This window comes from Enoplosus armatus, chromosome 11, assembly GCF_043641665.1.
Source record: "Enoplosus armatus isolate fEnoArm2 chromosome 11, fEnoArm2.hap1, whole genome shotgun sequence".
Classification (NCBI taxonomy): Eukaryota; Metazoa; Chordata; class Actinopteri; order Centrarchiformes; family Enoplosidae; genus Enoplosus; species Enoplosus armatus.
In genome coordinates, this window is record NC_092190.1 from 21,273,560 (window position 1) to 21,292,072 (window position 18,513).

Genomic DNA, 18,513 nt, shown 5'->3' on the forward strand with positions numbered 1-18,513 from the left:
TAGCCAAATGAACCGCAGCAAGCTTGTGAAAATGAGCTACTTTACTCTGGGCTCCTTCAAAACTTTCCATATTAGAAAATTAAACTGCATTATCGTGTCATTCTTTTATATTGTTTACTTAACTAATTACCTGTCTCTTCGTTTATTTGTTAATTTGGAAAAATGAAATAGTTTAAAAAACATAGCCACGATAACCTTTAGATTTGACTATATTTAAACTCAGCTGGCTGTTTGTGTTCACTGAGAGGACCATTTGCTGGTATTCTGACATCCAAACGCTGCCCCAGAAACCCAAAGCAGGCACGGGCCTCTGCTCAGGCAAAGAGGCGGCTTCACAACTTTCTTGATCCAGGCATCGTGTCAACTTTATTCACCTTTATTCACAGCTGAAGACCACTTTTTAATTTTATTTAATTTCATTTTTTTTTAATGAATATGGCCATTGTCGTGAAAGCGTCGCCTCTCGTGTGGTGCCTGCCTCCCCGGTTCTTTCCGGTCGCGTCTCTCCCCTCCTTTTCCATGTATTATTCAAGTTGCGACCAAAGAGCTCCGCCGGCTGAGACCGAGTGCTTGTTGACGTCAGCAAACTTCTCCAGCAGCTGTGGAGGAGCCGAGGAGGAGGAGGAGGAGGAGGAGGAGAGGGAATGAGACTGCTGGATGTGGAGCTCTGTCTGCGGAGCGCCGAGGACCGTGGGGCTTTCTTCCCTCTCTCTCTCTCTGCGGGACTGTTCGGACTTCTTCTTCTTCTTGCTCCAGCGTAAGTAAAGGCGGACCCCCTTCTCTTCCTGTCTGCGGCGGAGCTGAGGTTCCCCCCGCTGTTAGCCGTCGGGTTAACTGCTGCCAACTGTCTTTTGTGTGTCGGTGTCGGTGCTCTCATTCGCCGGTGCGATATGTTGTCTGCCATCAAAACTCCAAGTTGACATTGCTGCCGTGGACTAGTTAGCGCCTGTTTCCCACAGTGCACTTGGTCGCGGACGTTGCTACTTTTGGGTTTCTGTGTTAAAAGCACTTCTGAGCTAACGGGAAACTTTGTTGCGCAAGTCCGTGCAAGGTGGACTCGGAGCTGACGCGTCGAGTTCGCCTCTCTGTGTTGGTGGAAAATGTTTGACGTTTACTAGTTGTCACTTTGGAGTAGAAACACGGCGGATATCTGCGTGACATCTGACAGTTTGTCGTTTGCATTTGCGGTGGCGTCAGACAGCCGTGTAGTGAACGATGGAGGAACATGTCGGGATGCAGTTAGACACAACATCTACTTCTCTCACCGCCTGTATCGACATGTAGACGAGAGAGCACGACTCGGGTTAAGTTGCTGTGCTTCAACACACATTCATTCTTTGCCCAGCGACCAAATCTAAAATATCCGCTCTGACTACATCAGTGTTTCAGAGTTTGGCTCATATTTGCTGAGAGTGTGTAAAGCCTGAGTATACATGGTGTGTGTGTGTGTGTGAGAGTTATTTTCCCAGGCAGGAGAGGCTCATTGGGACGAGTGACACTCAACCTTCAAACGGAACAGGGATCTGTTAAATGCCATTTACCCTCCATCTTCACTCGTCAGACAATCTGCCTGATTGTTTTCAGTGGGGCTTCAACACGGCGACAGCTTTGTAGATCGTCTGCCATTGTGCCCTGTGAGATATTAATAACTTAAGTAATGGATACACCCATTACTTTGAGGATGGGTGAGCTTCTGACTGTGTGGCACTTCTAGTTTCTGTCTCGCAGTTCTCATTTCATGGCTGAGGAGTCAACATTTTCTGTGGTTGTGAAATGCAGGTTTTTTTTTTTTCTTTTTCTTTTTGCAGACTTGTTGATGTCAGCAATAACCATTGTTTCACAAATGTACATTCTCAATCTCCAGCCTGCCTTTTTAACAGGTTGATGGCGTAAAACCCATTGTGCAAGCCCAGGGTGTTTTTTTTTTCCCAGCCACTGGTATCGGTAATTCTCTCTCTTCATGTTGTGCGCTGTGAAAATCAGCATGAATTAGCCTGGAGGATTCCACAAATTGCCATTCAGGACAGCAGTTTTTCATGTTCCCAGTCGTCTGCCAGGGCTAGAACAAGGTGGTCATGGAGATCCCGGCTTCAAGCGGAGTTAAATAAAAGGTCATGTAAATTAAATGGCAGAGTCTCTTATTCGGCGTAAACAGTCCAGTTTGACTGCGTTGGGTGAGTCCTTCGCTCACCACAAAGCTTTAATAAGTTGAGTTTAAAATATATCAGCAGTGTGATATTGAATTTTGTAAACAAGTCTGCTGTCCTATCCAGGTGTATTTCAAATGTAATGTACTTCCTGGTCCATTCTGGAGCTGAATCGTTCCCCAAATCCAAAAATTGTGAATTGCTGGCAGTGTTGTAAAGCTGGGAATGCGTAAGAAGCAGTACAAAATGCCTGTAATTCACTGTTGTTTTGAACCCCTTGAACTCTCAGCTGTTTTTATTCAGTTTTCACTCCTTTAGGTTTATTTTTTTTATAGCATAGTGACTACATGTCTTAGTTAGTAGTCATATATTATTATTTTAGCCATCATTTGGCATGTCAATGGCACTATACATGTCCAAGTTCCATGTTTGGATTTTTTAGTGAGTGAGTGTCTGTATTGAGTGTTAGTGATAGAAGAAGAACCATTTTGATGTCTGACTCTGTGCCTTCGTATTATCAAAATGTACTGATGGTGTCCAAAGGCTAATTTTCATTTGTGTCACTCCTATGGTTTGCCTTTTCGTGTTTAATGGATGTATGCCTTGGGTGATGTAAACAGGAAGTATAAGGTTGTCTTGGAGTTGTTTCGCCTCTATTTCTACACATTTCAGTCACACGGCAACATGGAAAATCATGCTGCATTAGCTGATACGTGTTTGCATTGTAACCAGGCAATCATGAATGTACAATCAACAGGATTACTTTTGGATTCTGATTTGATTTCCCAGCAGATTTAAGGAGTTTATCCCCAGTGGCCAGAGCTAGTACTGCAAAGAATTAGAGAGCAAGTTGTGTTTCCAGTAGTACGTGTATGACATATGTGTGTACAGATTTGACCAAATTATGATAAATTTTGTTTTTTTTCTGGTTTGGTTTTGCATTCGGCAGTGCACAATTAAAAGTAATTACACCAGAGTTAGCTGACAGCTAATTTACATCTGTTGTCCCTGGGCAGGTAGACAAAACAAGCAAAAAAAGCTTCGGTGCGAATAACATGCAACAGGTTCAGTGTGTTTAATGTGTCTGCACATTTAACACGCGCACAAGGCGGACACTGGAGCAGGATTTCTGCCAGGAACTTGGTTAGTGGAGGTGATGAGCACAATCAGTCACCTGCTGAGCTGAATCAGACACATCCTGACACGTGTTGTTATCAGTGTGGGTACTAGATGACTGTTTGAACAATAGCCTCAGTCATTAAATATATGGCCTTTGTTGTGTTTGATGCAGCACCTCGGCTTGTTTTTCCTGAAGCTTAATAAGCCTCATATTTGGAGCAGGAATTGGTCACGGAGACACAACAATAATCTATTTTGATAATTGATTAAAAGTTGGAATCATTCCAGCAAAAACCGTGAAAGAAATGCCAATCCTTCTGCAGCTGTAGCCTGTCAAATCTACAAAGCCGTGCGGTCAAATGGGACTTGTTCTGTTATTATCCTGCAGGAGGTTTGGTTTGCAAGGTGAACAAGATATTGAAGTGTTTTTTTTTTGTTGACATGGACATTTGCATCATTCAAGAAAGCTGCCTTTGACTCGTGCTGAATGTGTAGAGTCATGGCTGACCCTGGTCTCTAGATGTGTGCAGCCCTCTTGCCTGTCAGTATGCCTGTAACGCGCTATGATCTTATATAATATAGTGATTCTGATTACAGTAACGGCGTTCGCATATATCGATTGATGACCACGTCTGAGCACATTAGGTAAGGAAATCAGCTGCTGTAATGTTGACAGCGCTCATGTTTACCACGCACCGCCTGCTTTCAGAAGGTTCAGGAGACACTTTCATCTATCAGTGCGAGATCACAGTGACTGATAACATCATTACTGTCAGCCCATGCTCCCCATCCCTCACCGTCACCAAAAAAACTCTATTACAACAAGTTCATCTTTCCACCTAGAGCTGTTTGTTGTCAGATTGCTGGAAAGCTGAAGTGACTTCAGCCTCATTCTCGGTCGGAAAACATCAAACAGCTTTTCATCCCCCATGACTGTTGCAGCTGCTACCTCTGGAATCAAAATTGAGCAGGGAGATTACACGGCTGCGTATTACTGGCTCAATTTTCTTATCGTCCTCATGTCTACGTCAAAACAAAATCCTTCTTACAGGCTAAAACCACGCCAGTGACTTGCCTAAGTTAAGATAATTGATATTTTTGTCTTGAAGGGCTAAGGTGTTGACTCCCACAAATGTCAAAGCCTTCGGTATCACCATCTCTGTGATTGGATTAATCCTCCCAGCATTTATTATACATCTCAATTAATCATGGGCTTTTGCAAATGAGACAGCTGATGGAGCCTTGGGTCTATGCACGTTACTGCCTGTTTTCCATACTCGTGCCCTGCTTCTTTTGTCTTGCCTTTTCTTGGATGAGACTGGTATTGTATCGTTAAATAGAGGCTCCCTTCCAGCGCGAATGGATCTTCTTTGTTGTTCATATGATGTGTCATTCTGGAAGTATGTGAAGACGCACAAAGAGGAAAAAAATAATTGATAAAGCTAAGTCTCAGGCACTTAAAAAGGTACATTTTACATTCAGTGCTTTCCTGTTTGAGCTGAAAAGAACACTTTTGTGCCACTTTCTTCTGCATAAATCATTTTAATGGAGCCACAGAGCTAACAAAAAAGGTACTATAGTTAGTAGTAAAGGTAGTAATAGGGTGTAATGGTCGAAAAATCTGAATGAAACATTACCGGACAGTTGTTTCAATTCTATGTCAAGAAAACACGCAATACAATGTGCGGCCATAAATGAATCTAAATCAACTTTTGTTTTTGTGACCTCACATTTAGTTTTGGATTCTTTTGATATGCGGGTCATTGACAAAAAGACACAGTAGACCTGAAACGTAGTGTGTCAGTGGGGACGCAGTGATCCAACTTTATGTCTCCCGACAGTGATTCTGATACATGGACAGAGGGTATCTGCAGATACCAAGTGCCGAGCCGATACTCAGCGCTCCCCCTAGAGGCCGCAGTACTTCCGTTGTGTTGACTGGATATGCAGCGTTTTTCTGTTACATTTGTTTTCGGGGTTTGTGTGTTTTTGAATTTGCATTGTTTCTAAAGTTGCAGCACGTTTCTCCTAATGGAACATTTTTGGGCCGTCGTAGTGCGTTTGCCCTTGCTGGCCACCGTAATCATGTCATGGCCGATACTTGATCTGATTAATAAGGTCAGTATCGGGGCTGATTGTGATCCAACGTATAAGGCTGGTGCATCCCTGTCTATTAATTGATCAGTTGAGCAACAGAAAATGGATTGGCAGTTATTTTGATAATTGAACAAAAATGCCAAACATTAGCCATATCAAGCTTCTACATTGTAAAGATGTGCTGCCTTTCTTTATGTATGTAATAGTAAACTGAATGTCTTTGGGTTTTGGACCATGGGTTGGACAAAACTACCAACTTGAAAATGTCACCCTGGGCTTTAAATTACGACCCAGTATAGTTCACTATAGTCTTCAGTTAGTATAGTTTATGCGATGGGTCTGTCTTGGCCAATCAAAATCTTAGTCATGGACATGGACCCTTGTATTGGACTAAATGCAGCCCATGGAGAGCGCTGACGGCTCTGCCAAATTAGGTGAAATGTCTTCTATAGTTTTTTAAAAACTGGTACTGAATAAATTATGATGTTCGTTTGTTTTTTTTACATAGAACATTACAGGGATTATACAGAGTCTCACCACTGCTTGTTAACTCAATAAGTTAATGTAGTGGAATCATGTCCACTTACAGAAAATATACCTTAAACCAGACTAAATCAAAGCGGCCTGTGTCATTGACATTTTCTTGCCGGGACAGACTGTTTACAGCAGTTGGACCTGCTCCCTTAAAAAGCCAAATGAGTCGAGGGTAAATAAATCTGCCAAATGAGTGAACGAAACAAGGTGCTGGCCCTAATGAAAACTTTCAGCGTGATAAATGAACCATCTTATTGGCCTTGCTCCTTGGATGCCACATTACAGACCAGAATGAAAATGGTTTTTCAGTAAAACACTTCCCATAGTTGTGCCTTACGGTGTCTCTACAGGATCCGAATTTACTGCCTCAGTAATGCAATACTCCTCCTAAGGTTGTGATATGTTTTCAGTGTTACGATGTGATGAAAACACACAGGATGAGTATATGTATTTCTTCACAGCGCCTGCTTGTGCAATATAAAGCTTCTGTCTCATTGGCAGTACTTTGAAAGGTCAGCTGCAAATATGGTCACAGGTGAAAAATGCTGGGTGGCAAACTGAATTGTCGAGTGTTGTGCTGACACCGAGGCAGGCGGCAGAACGGTGCCATAGAAGACAATAGGTCAGCCAGTGCAGATCTGTTTGGCCTTTGATCGTGTGTCCAAGTCTTTATTTGATGAGGAATATCTGCTGTGTGTAACGAGGAGGGACCCATTTGTTTCCATAGCTTTTAACAAAGCTGTTAATTACACACGTTGAGTTTTCAGTCATTCTGACAGAGTGGTCCTCTAATCTCTTTCCGCTCTACAGCTCTATTCATTTCAGTTTGAAAGGTAATCTATTAATGATTATTTAACACACTGCATGTACCCTTACAGTACTGTTTTTTAAAAGTAATATATGGGTCTACAAAAAGATCACTTCATTTGTAAGATGTTTGTGTGGCTTGTTGCCAAACCTCTGGGATTTTACTGTAATCATATTTATGAACTATGCTCAGTGACACAAAAAAAAAATCACTTTCCATAGATTTGTGGTTCTCTGCAAGTGGAGGAAAAGGGGCTGGTAAATATTGTCATGCTGAGGCCTCACATCAAAACCCATTACCAGCGTTTCAGTCTTGTAACCCTCCATGTCCACACAAGTTAAATCAAGCATGTCAGAAGGAATACACCTCGTCGAGGTAGAACAGCAGTTCTATTGCCTGCAGTGTTCATCATACATTTGTGTAGCGCTCCTGCATACAGTATTAATTCCTTTTGTGTTTGTGCTAATTTTGTCAGTAGCCTGTCCAATAAATCAGCTGGCTGATATTATCGGCCAATATTAGCTTGTATATATCGCTATTGCCATGTCATTTTCACCTGTAAAATGTCAAAAGCCAAACTTAGGGGATCCTTGTTTAAAAAAAAAAAAATAACTCATATAACTACAAACCGCAGATATTATTTCAAATATAGTTGAGCTTGAAGGTTCATTGTTGACCTTGGAAATAGTAGTTTGACAAAAAATGATTTGGTGGTGATTTCCCTGGAGCCACATTGAACAAATGAACACTTTCCATGAACAACTGCGCAAACTCCATCCGCTGATGAAGGCCAAGAGATGTGGCTCAAAGCTCCTGAAATGTTTCAATAAGTGGCGCAAGGTCCACTTATTTTGTCAAGTGTGAAATTTACATTTACAGCTGAGAAAGATTTTACTTTTTAATCAATTAATAATTTCTTACAACTGTTTTTGGACAATTTGCCTGAAACCAAAGTGATCACATTTTTGCCAGCAGACCCTGGTGATAAGGGTACTGCTGTTTCAACTGGAGGAATAAACAATTAAATGATTAAGATCAGTCAACTGATTGGTCAGTAAATTTGCACAACAACATTGCTTGAACGCAACTAATGATAATTTCCATTATTGATCTGCCGATCTGATTAATTGTTTGTCGCAAAATAATGAAAAATGTCCCCCGCAAGTTCCTAGAGCCCAAAGTGACGTCAGTTTTCAGTTTCAAATAATATTAAACAGAGAAAAGCTGCAAATCCTCACATTTAAGAAACAAGAATGTTAATATCCTTTGCTTGAAAGATGACTTGTAGGATTACTTGATTATTGCTGCAGTGTGTATAATATAATACATATACATATATATGTATATATACTTTGGTTGGACATTTCAAACATGTCACTTGCAGCGATATTTGAGTTATGTACAAGTCATTGAGACAGGCAAGAAGACAGACAGGAAAAGATGAACAAATACAAAAGGTGCTTTTGTATTCATAACCGTCTGTTGCCCGTTGACATTTGGATGAAATGTCTCTTACTGTCTCAGGTCAGATTGATCTTGTAAGGGAATCACAGCTGAGAGAAGGGAAGCCGATGATGGAAGAAAATGAGCAGGCGATCTGATGAGAAGAGAGCTCCCATCAGCCTCATTACATTATTGCTTTCACACTGTGATTTTAGACTTTCTCTGATTTGAGGCACGTCACAACCGCTGATTTGATTTAAAGCGCTCTATGTCTTTGGCTCTGTGTGCGCCGCTGCATGCTGTGTGCCGTTTCTGTTTCACACATAGGTTCAGGTAAATTACTGGGATAACCTTTCAGCCACAGCTTTTCAATACTTACATGTGCGGCTACATTCAGGAACATTTCGCAGGAAAACAGACAATAAAACGCCACACGAAAAACTACGAAACAAAACAAAGAAACAAACAACAGAAGAACAACACTAAATTGTCACTAGGGAGCACACCATCAACAATCCCAACACCACAAAAACAGGCAGTTAATCAGTACAAGAAATAACCAACCGAACACCTCGTACCAATGCTGGCCACATTCAGTATTTCTTAGTTCAGTCATTACAGACCTGAATGTCCTTAAACTATGTTCTCAAACGAAATTGAAAATGTTTAAAAGTACTGCACTCTCTTGTACTCAGTGGTAAATAATTCCACATCCCGGCTGCCTGAACTGAGAAGCAGTTTTGCCCAAATGACATAACAGTCCTCTTGTTAGCCTTGAGCCAGCTCTATGTGTCGTTACAAACTGTTTAAGAGGTTGCGAATGATCTCACATAATAAAACAAGATTGGCCATAAACAGAACATTTTGAAATGTCAAAAAGATTATACTTGTTGCAATAATGATACCTTTTTTTATTCATGATTTATACCGACTATGAAGTGGTTGCATTAATGTACTATTTGTCTGAGACCTGTTTGTAATACAGTATGACAAATGTGACCATATCATTGCATGCCTGTACAGGTTTGCTGCATCTGTATTCATCTGCTTTCTTATAAATCTAAAATGAGAAAGGTTATACATTATTGTTTTTGAAGTTTTGCATCTTAGACTGCTATCAACAATCACACCTAAGTAGTAAATAACCCGCTGAACATCCTGTGCCCTCTGTCCTTTTCTAATAATTTCAGGAGGGGAAGAACTTCCTCTAATGGGAAAAAAAAATGTACTAAGTGTTTTAGACAAAATCAATGTCAAGCATGAATCATCCAATCTGCTATTTTCTCCATAGCCCCTAAGTAAAGATGCAGCCTTATAATTTGCATGTGTGCATACATTTGAACATTAACTTCTGGGCAAATGGATGGTAGATTGTTAATATAGATACTAAATAAGAGAGGGCCTAAACTTGAACCTTGGGGTACACTCATATAACATTATTAAAATGACGAGTTTTTTTCCCTTTAATTCTTGTACAGTGTTGTCTATTGTTCAAATATGATGCCACCCATTCAGCAGTTTTTTCTGATACAGTATGCTCTGATAATGTAGATAACAGTACGCTGTGACTGACTGTCAAATCTCCTTTACTCAACATGCCTTTCAATGTTATAACAAAATAGCAAAGAGCTGTTTCTGTTGGGTGTTGTGATCTGAAGCCAAAGTGCAGTGGTGAACATAAGTCAAATGGCCTATTAGCTGCTTAGCCATCTCTTTACCACCTTAGATATTGTTGCTGACTAGTCTATAGTTAACCAAGACTGATCTCCTCCCTTAAAAATTGGAGTGACAGCTACTGCTTTTAAACTATCAGGGAAAGCAGATCAGTTTATCAACTGTGTAATTGTTGAAGACAGGGCATTCCTCTTCATCTTTAACCTGAAATGTTACTTGGTCTTAAGGTGGGAAATTGACGGTACAGATTTCGCTCAGTTTCGATTCCTGCTCCCATTCACACATGACCCCATGGAGGAAATGTTTCTGAACATTTCAGGGATCTTCTTGTCTGAATCCAGTGTATGGCATTTGTAAGGACAAAATGCAGAGAAAAACTGCAAGTAGTCATACATTTGCAGACGTTTAGCAATTTATTTGCTTTATTCTTATATAATTAAGAGTGGATATCTGTATTAACACAGTGTAAGTGTATGAAACTGTGACTGAAACTGTGGGTCACAGCTGAATGTCAATAAAGAATGCTTGTCATAGTTTAGGCATGGATAAGGTTATTTTGATTAATGAAAGTCTCTGCAATGTAATTTCCTGATGAATGTGCGTCTGCCTTTGAGAGCGATAAGCTAATGGGATGAGAAACATGACTTCTCACATTTAGTGCTCATAGCTATCAACACTTGATAGCTGTAGCCAGACACAGCACACACGTGCACTGAATGCTAAATCAGTTTTGATGTTTTGCATCGTTCCTCACACCTTTTGTCGTCATCTTGATAGCGAGCTCCAACACAGGCTCACAGGAGGTGACCTTTAATTTGTTGTAGAAATCAACGTTTTTAAACTAATAGGGTGATGCATCTTGTTTGCATAAGAGTCCATTTGTATTCCTACAGCTCTGTGCATGATCACGACCCTGTGGCAGCTTATTGGACCCATGGCTTACCCATACTGTCCACTCTTTCCCTTTGCTCAAACATTCAAAGGAAACACTTGCTGGCTAATATAAAATGCACTACCAAGTTAGTCACTGAAACCGATTAAAACAACATGAGACATCCATTAAGAAGTAAACTTAACAGCACGTTTCAGCATACATATGAGGTAGGAGTGACACACAGGACAGACCAAAGCTTGCACTGCAACATTAATACAGTACATATTGAAAGTACACCAGTTTGGGGGTCACGGTATGTTTTAGGGACAGCAGGGAAAACAAAAAAGTGCAGAAAATAACATTTTTGTCATTTATTTTGAAACATGGAAACATTCAACAGTGGCTCATTGGCCATAATTCTTACTGTAACAGTTAATGCACTCAAATACTGACATATTGTCAATTAAAAAAAAAAAAAAATAACACAAATGTCAGTGGGAAATGGCGTATGCATGTTTTTTGTATGTATCGTTTATACATTTGGCCCCTGGTTGATTTAAGTGATCTACATTAAATTACATCTTTGCTTTTTGTTGTCAGTGGACCAGATTTAAATATTGCAAGACACATTGAACTGGCTAGATGAACAGTTGCAGGTGACAGGCGCATAATGCATTTTACGCAAACATTATACTGTAACGTTCATGTTTTCTGAAGCAGCACTTGGGCACACGCCGTGGGTATCCCAACCATATAGGCATTGTCACGTTAGTGAAAAGCACAGTGCGGTGCAGATGAAGGCTTCAGATATACGCGTTTCATCATACCATCATGTATTGTGTTCAGCATTTACGGAGCTGACAAACAGCATTTAGAGCGGATGACTCGGAGCAAATCAGACAGGGAGACAGACTAACACTGTCGCCATTGGTGTTCCAATTTGGCTGAGGCTTTATAATGCATGTCTTCTTGATTCAACACTTCCAAAGAAATCACTGGCATACGCCTGTCCAAGGCGTCCCCAGTTAATTCAAGAAGTCATCCCGTTGTGGGCGAAAACAGACCGCTTTTTATGGCTCTTTTATTTCTTCATGAGTACCATTAATTTCGAGGGGCAGGCCTCAGTGCTTTGCAGCTGGCATTTTTTTAATCCATTTGAGACAACATGACTGCATTCTCCTCTTTCTGGTAATGAATTGGCAGGAGTTATGTGTGTTTTATTGGTATTGTTTAGCACTTTAGTTGGGAGACCGATTTCTCTGTCCATTCTCTGAGTATGCTGCATATCTCACCCTCGCAGGCCTCAATGGCTATTTATGTGTTGTAGATGTTTTGCCAAGGCTGCAGTCTGGAGTAAATACTTATCCTTCTCAAGTACATTATTTATTTTCTTCCACACTATCAGCCTGGAAGCTTCCTCCTTAAAGATCATTCACATTAAAACTAATTAGATTTATTTGGGCTCATTACAATGCCGCCTCCCTGTGCAAACACAGTCAGGATTTCAGTGGGCTTCTATTGCTGTTGTTTGTGCTCTACGTTTGCGACAACACAAACCGTCTTTATCACTTTCCAACATTATTGTGGCTTGTTCACAGAAACGGTGATGGCATCACAAAAAGGCTAAGAATTGTTTTACAATGTCAGACCTATGTACAGTTTTCCTTCGCGTGCAATGAAATAACAGTTCTCTGAAAACAACAGCTCCTCCTTTCCGTTTTAGTCGTACATTTTATGTAAACATAATTAGAAGAGGAAGAATGAAAAACATCAAAGCTTTGAAAACCAATTGACCAATAATCTACCTGGTTATCTTTGGTGAAATCCATCCCCTTCTCTGGTCAGACACTCCCTTTCTCATCTGCTGTACATAATCTGGCATGTATACAAAGACAGAAAATGCTCCACTATGTTCACCAGCTAGTTGCTAACTGTTTCTGTCTGCTGTTTGGTGCTGGGCAGGTAGTGTACAGTGTTTTTTTTTTTTTCTGAGTTGGTTTGAATAGAGATTATTTTCAATCTCCTGTCATTTGTTCCTTTGCTTTATCCAGCTCACCAGCTTGGTCGGTGGTTGCTTGGAAAGCCTGTCTGGCAGTATGGCCTAAAATGAGGCCAGTGAAGAAATCTAGTGTGTAATTGCCGCACTAACAGCAGTCCAGGTTAGCTCTTTATGCAGGAGCTGAGATACAGACCTGAGGGGGACTCCTCACAGACTGTTGATGCAAGCTTGGCTGGATGGAGAGTCTGTGTTCCACCGCCACAGCGGCTAAGATCGCTCTCCAGAAAGAATTATCAAATGAAACTGCGGCTCAATTATCTGTTGTGCTTCCCTCAGACTCACAATTCAAGATATAATTGTTTCTCCTCTGTTAGATTCTGTACCTCTGTCTACATCTGAGCCGAATTCAAGCCTCCTGTTATTTCTTTGATAGAAGAGATCGTGCTGCAAACTGTGCATCAGCCCTAACCGTGGAACCCTAACAGATGAAACTTCCAGGCTGGCCTTTGCACAACTGTGTGTGATACAGGCCCACTGTAAGCGGCTGATAGTGTGTTAACACGAACAAGGAAAGAAGTGTGCGCCGTTATCCCTCGTATTTGAGCGGTTATCGCATGTCACCCTTTTCTAGTATGACAATAATTCAACTTGAAAACAGGTGCTGAAATAAACCTGTAAGAATTTGTTGAAATTAAACTTCAGTAAAAGAATAGCAGCCCAAGTATGATTTGATAATGTGTTGAAAGTGTTTTATCTTGTGTCAGTAGTTGTTGAGATGACATCATGACACCAAGAATATTTTGGCCAAAGTTAAGATACTGTCAGATTTATATATTGGCACCCTGCACACATTGATTTACTGTTATTTCTGATGACACACTGGCAGAGTGGCCTGTTTCTGGGAATAAAGAGGTGGCAACAGTAACAAATGGAGCTCTCGCAGCTTTGTCTTTTTTATAATGGCCTGTCATTTACCAGAAACAGCCTGTGCTTTAATCACTTTAGAAACCCAAAACCCTGCTTTGAAACTTCCCATGTCATGAGGAAAATTAGAAGTCAGAAATTTCCGACACTTAGCCGAGGTCTTTAGTCACAGCAGTGTGACCAAAGGAGCGCCTCTACTTGGGGGGGAAAAACAAAATATGAGGGGATGGTCACGCTCTGCAGCCCTGCTCTAAGTGCAAATACCCTGCTTTAGCATAGGCGTATTTTTCTATAACTGCTGATCGTGCTGGTGTTCCTCTGTCAGTTTAAGATGCATTGTAGCCCGTGTGAAGATGAGGGAATGCCCTCCAGACTGAAGTTTGTCTTCACTGGCAGATTCTCATAATAGGCGTACATTCAAATTCTACCTGTGGTGTACAATTTGCAGGTTTTACTAATGCATTTTCTCCAGCTTTCCCACACACAATCAATGGGTATTCAGACTTCTGTCATCTTCAGAAAGAGCACTTTTTTCCCCCCCCGTCCTCATCTTGACCTTTAAAAGCTGATGTCCCAACTTTGTCATTCGTTTCAGCGGGCCGGGCTCACCCTCTTCCCTCCCGGGCTTCTTTCTTCTGCCATGCTTTGCTGTTTCACCCCTGGATTGTGTCCCCTTCATCTGTCACAGCCCTCTCGCTGTCTGAGAGGAACAGACAGTGATGGATGCTAATCACTTTGCCTGTGTGCCCGTCCACTCCAACCGCCCGGTCAACAAGCTCCGCTCAGGTCCCCCCCCCCCTTCTAGTCTATGAATAAATGAGCTCCTCGTTTCTAACGCCATCGTCACTGTTAGTAATGTAGCTGTACCCCATTATTGAGCTCAGACCGATACAGTGTCCATTGCACTTTAAATTATGTAACAAAAAATATATGAGCATTTCGACTTTTTCTAAATCCTTACCTTGTTGCTTCAGGTATCTCTCTGAAATACAAAGTGAACGTTCACTAATCTACTCTGCTATTCATGAAGTGTTTATGAAGTGCAGGAAATGAAACACGTTATTGCCTCAGAGGCAGTCAAAAATATCCAGCATCGATCTTTTTGTGGCCCGAAACCATTTATTTACTTGGTTAAAAGATGAGGTGCTGGCTAGGAGAGGTCTGCTGATAAAGCTACCTCGAAATAACCACTTTGATCTTGGCAGGCCTCATGTCGTGTGTGCCTGCACAGATGGCTTTGTTGTGTTTATTGCTGTGGTTTGTTGCTTATGATGATCGCTTGAAATATTTCTGGGTGGCTGATTATAATTCATGTTGCGCAAACTATTCGGATTGGCTCCGCCCCACCCACAGTTCATGAAACCTTTTGTAACTCTTAGGATTATTTGGTGAAAGTGCATGATTTGTGATGTGGCATGCACTACTGGCAATGTATTTAACATTAGCTTTTGTGGTTTGCTCAGAATACATTTGGGCAAGGTCATGAATAGAGGTCAGCCTGTTTCACACTCCTGAACAATGTGTCGTGTTTGAGTGCTTCTCTGCAGTCCCAGTTTGGAATTCAGAAATTAATTTTCAGTAACAAGCTGCTGAATTCCTTTTGTCAGGAAACATTTCAAGCAATTAAATATTGATGAAAATCACCCACATGGCAGCGTCTGAAGGAGAATATCAACCCTCTCAAAACCATGACTGATTGCTGTGGTCTTCCAGAAACCTGGTGGAAACATTTTAGAAAAGCATGCTGTGCCTAAGACTACGATTAAGTCCAAGTCAACTGGGTTTGTGTTCTTAGTCTCAAAGACAAAAACCTTTTTTGTTTTGGGTTGCCTATCATGCAAACCAAATTATAAAAACGACAACTAAAAACTATTTTCATTATCATTTAATCTGCTGATTATTTTTTCAATGAAATAATTAGCCATTTGTTCTATAAAATGCCAAAAAGAAGAGAAAAGGGCGATTTCACAGCTTCCTAAAGCCCAAGATGATGTCTCCAAATGCGTTTTGTTCTCTCTATCCCACAAAACGAGAAGCCCAGACGGAGCTCTTCCTTTGAAAAGTAGAGTTTCCTGAACATCCCCCTGAACAATTGACCTGCCCACAATGGATTATGGGATACTGAGGGCTTTGAAGTATAGAGTTTGTTCTGGGGTTATGGTCAGTTACGGGGATCCGGTCCTCAAACTGTGGCACAGTTCCAGCATCTTGTCTTGACAAATCTGGAGCTCATTGAGTCTGATGGTAACCGGGTTTACAAGGCAGCAAAGTGTACTGACTGAAACTTATTCTGCTGCATTGATCCAGTAGGCACCATCCTCGTGGAAAAGTGCCCCCGTTATTTTCCCCTTTTTTTTAATTCTTGATTCATCTCGACCTCAAAATGACGAATGATGAAAATGACTCGAAGCAGCGCTGTCAAAGAGCATGCCGTTGGTCATTAGGGAACGCACCAGTGAGCCGAAGTATCTTCATATGTGGACTCATGTTAAAACTGTCATAAGTCACATTTTATAAGTAGACCAACAAAGGTGCAGGTTTGACATACACAGCTTTAAAGAGAGGATAGTTTAAAGTCACAGTTTGAACAGATGATACGTTCAGTACATTTTATCATCTACCACATTCCCTCCACCAATGGAGCAATAACATGTCATGCTGACTTTTAAGCGTCTCGCCTCATGACGCGCAGCGGAGAAGTTAGGGGAATGCATTTCAGATGATTTCCCTCATTATGCCGTGAAGTCTTGTCCAAAAACAGAAACACGTTGCTGCTTTTGTTGTCGAGCGTTCTGAGATGACATTGATTGATAAGCACATTTGAGTAGCTGCTCACCTGAAAAGCCCAGCGGGGAGGTTACATTTTGTGCAAGGCCGCAAATAGTCTCGATATTTTTTTTTTTTTCCAGCTTTCCGATCACAGCTGCTGTACGCTGTTAGACGGTCAGACTGTGGCAAGGTTATCTGGAGTGTGATAAATCCTTTATATCATAATGAATTACGTAGTTAGCCCATCTACAATATGCGTAATGCCTGTATGAGATACAATATGTGCTAGAGATAACAATTTGTTTCCAAGTGGGGACTTAATGACTCGTTCAACATTGGGTAAATTATTTTCGTTCAGTTTAGATGCTCTTATTCTGCCCCACGGGGAGTTTGAGCTCTGTGTGAGAACCGAGGAATCCTGACCTCGGAGTTGAACTGCTAAATCAAGATGAGCTGGATAATCAAACATTCAGTATAAAGAATTGGAACGGAGAATCTTGTGCACAGATGACTTTTAAAAAGAAATGTAACTATTCATTGTGATATGGATTTCGGGTCACATCGCCCACCCCTACTTCCACGCAGGGTCACCTTCATGAACTATGTACTGTGCTGTAATCTGCGGTAACATCTCCTTTTTGTCCCAAACACTTGAGTTGCCTCTGTGTTCTACAGTGTTGGAGTTACCCAGCACACTTTCCCATTGTCATCTATCTTTAGAGTGGCACACTTTACACTGTCCCGCTCTCTCTCTCACAGAGTCCACGACAAAGATAATGAAAACTGATGATTCCCCATCTCAGTGGCTTAGACCTTGCGTCTAACACGCTCCTGTCAAATTCAAAATCAAAACTGAAGTCAGCCGTCAACACATCACAGCAGCCGTGATGCTTACAAAGGTCAGCAGATTGAAAAGGTCACATTTCCAGGAATAGATTTAGAGCTTTCTGAGTAAAAGGCAGTTGCAATGTGAGTATTCTGAGTGAATAATGTGAGGATGTTAAAAATGCAGCTTACCCTCTCTGTGACGCTTTGCTGATTCAACTCACTGAAGTCTATTCTTCACTTTTCAGACTGGTTTATAGCACTGAATCCAGTCGATGGTACTCATGTTTGGTTTCTTGAAGAGAAAGTAATGAATATATATTTCAGTGATCTATGCTTCACTTCACGCACCTCATGGCTGTTTTAAGCGGTTGTGACATTTGTACCTTTTTGACTGTTCACTTGGGAATCACCAACTCCCAGTTTCCTGGCCCATGTTTTATATATATTTCACAATATTGGGGTTATGCAACCATCAGCTATTCAAGGAGCTTGACTCTCTGGTCCATATAATGCCGTTCAGTCTCATGTTGCCATTGAAATAAAACAATAATTCAACAAACCGTAATTAAAACAAGTATGACACACCTTTGTAAAGCTGGGAGTTCGTTGCAGAAGAGTGGTGCAAAGGTACTATATGTTGTACGCTGAGATGAGAGGATCTTCAGGGCGCTAGCTGCACAGTCAGGAAGCAGAGATGACCAGAGTAGAACCCCCGTGGTGCTGGATTGGCAACTGGGAGGCGTGGGGAAATGTTTTTTCTTTTATTCTTTTTGACTGATTTTGACGAAAAGACAGACTGCCTAAGTGTACCATTTTCAACCCATTCTATATAAAAGAATGTTCACTTACAGACAGCAGTTTGTATCTGACCATGAGCACAAGCAGGCAAGCAACACTTTACAGCGCATTTCAATTTAGTTTGCTTTTAAACATTGTTAACATTGGAGCACGTCTACACATTTAATGAATGTAATGCACATCTAATCTAGTGGAGTATACCAACAACTAGGATCATAAAACTACTAAATAAGTGTTAAACTAACTAAAAGCACCGACCCAAAACTCCTGTACCAGAGGCCTGACTCGTTTCTGAGAAGCCTGTCAGAGTCACTGTGGTGTCAGATCATGCAGGGCTTTTTAGACAATAAGTCAAATATTGTGATCAATTGTGACCTGGCAGCGCCTGCAGTGATCTGAGGCCAGGTTTGACACCCTAAGATGTAAAATTTCCAGTCGTTTCAGCAAGTGCCGTATGCCTATGTTCAGGTGATGAAGTCTGACTGTGGTAATTACAATA

General features: G+C 41.2%; 1 protein-coding gene across 2 annotated transcripts in view; it reads left to right on the forward strand.

Moving 5' to 3' along the window:
• Nucleotides 1–613: 613 nt before the first annotated feature.
• Nucleotides 614–18,513, forward strand: part of gulp1a (GULP PTB domain containing engulfment adaptor 1a) — a 65,875-nt gene continuing 47,975 nt past the window's right edge. For both annotated transcript variants that reach the window (XM_070914565.1, XM_070914566.1), the window contains exon 1: nt 614–757. The gene's annotated coding sequence lies outside the window, so the exon portion shown is untranslated. The remainder of the gene's footprint in view (nt 758–18,513) is intronic.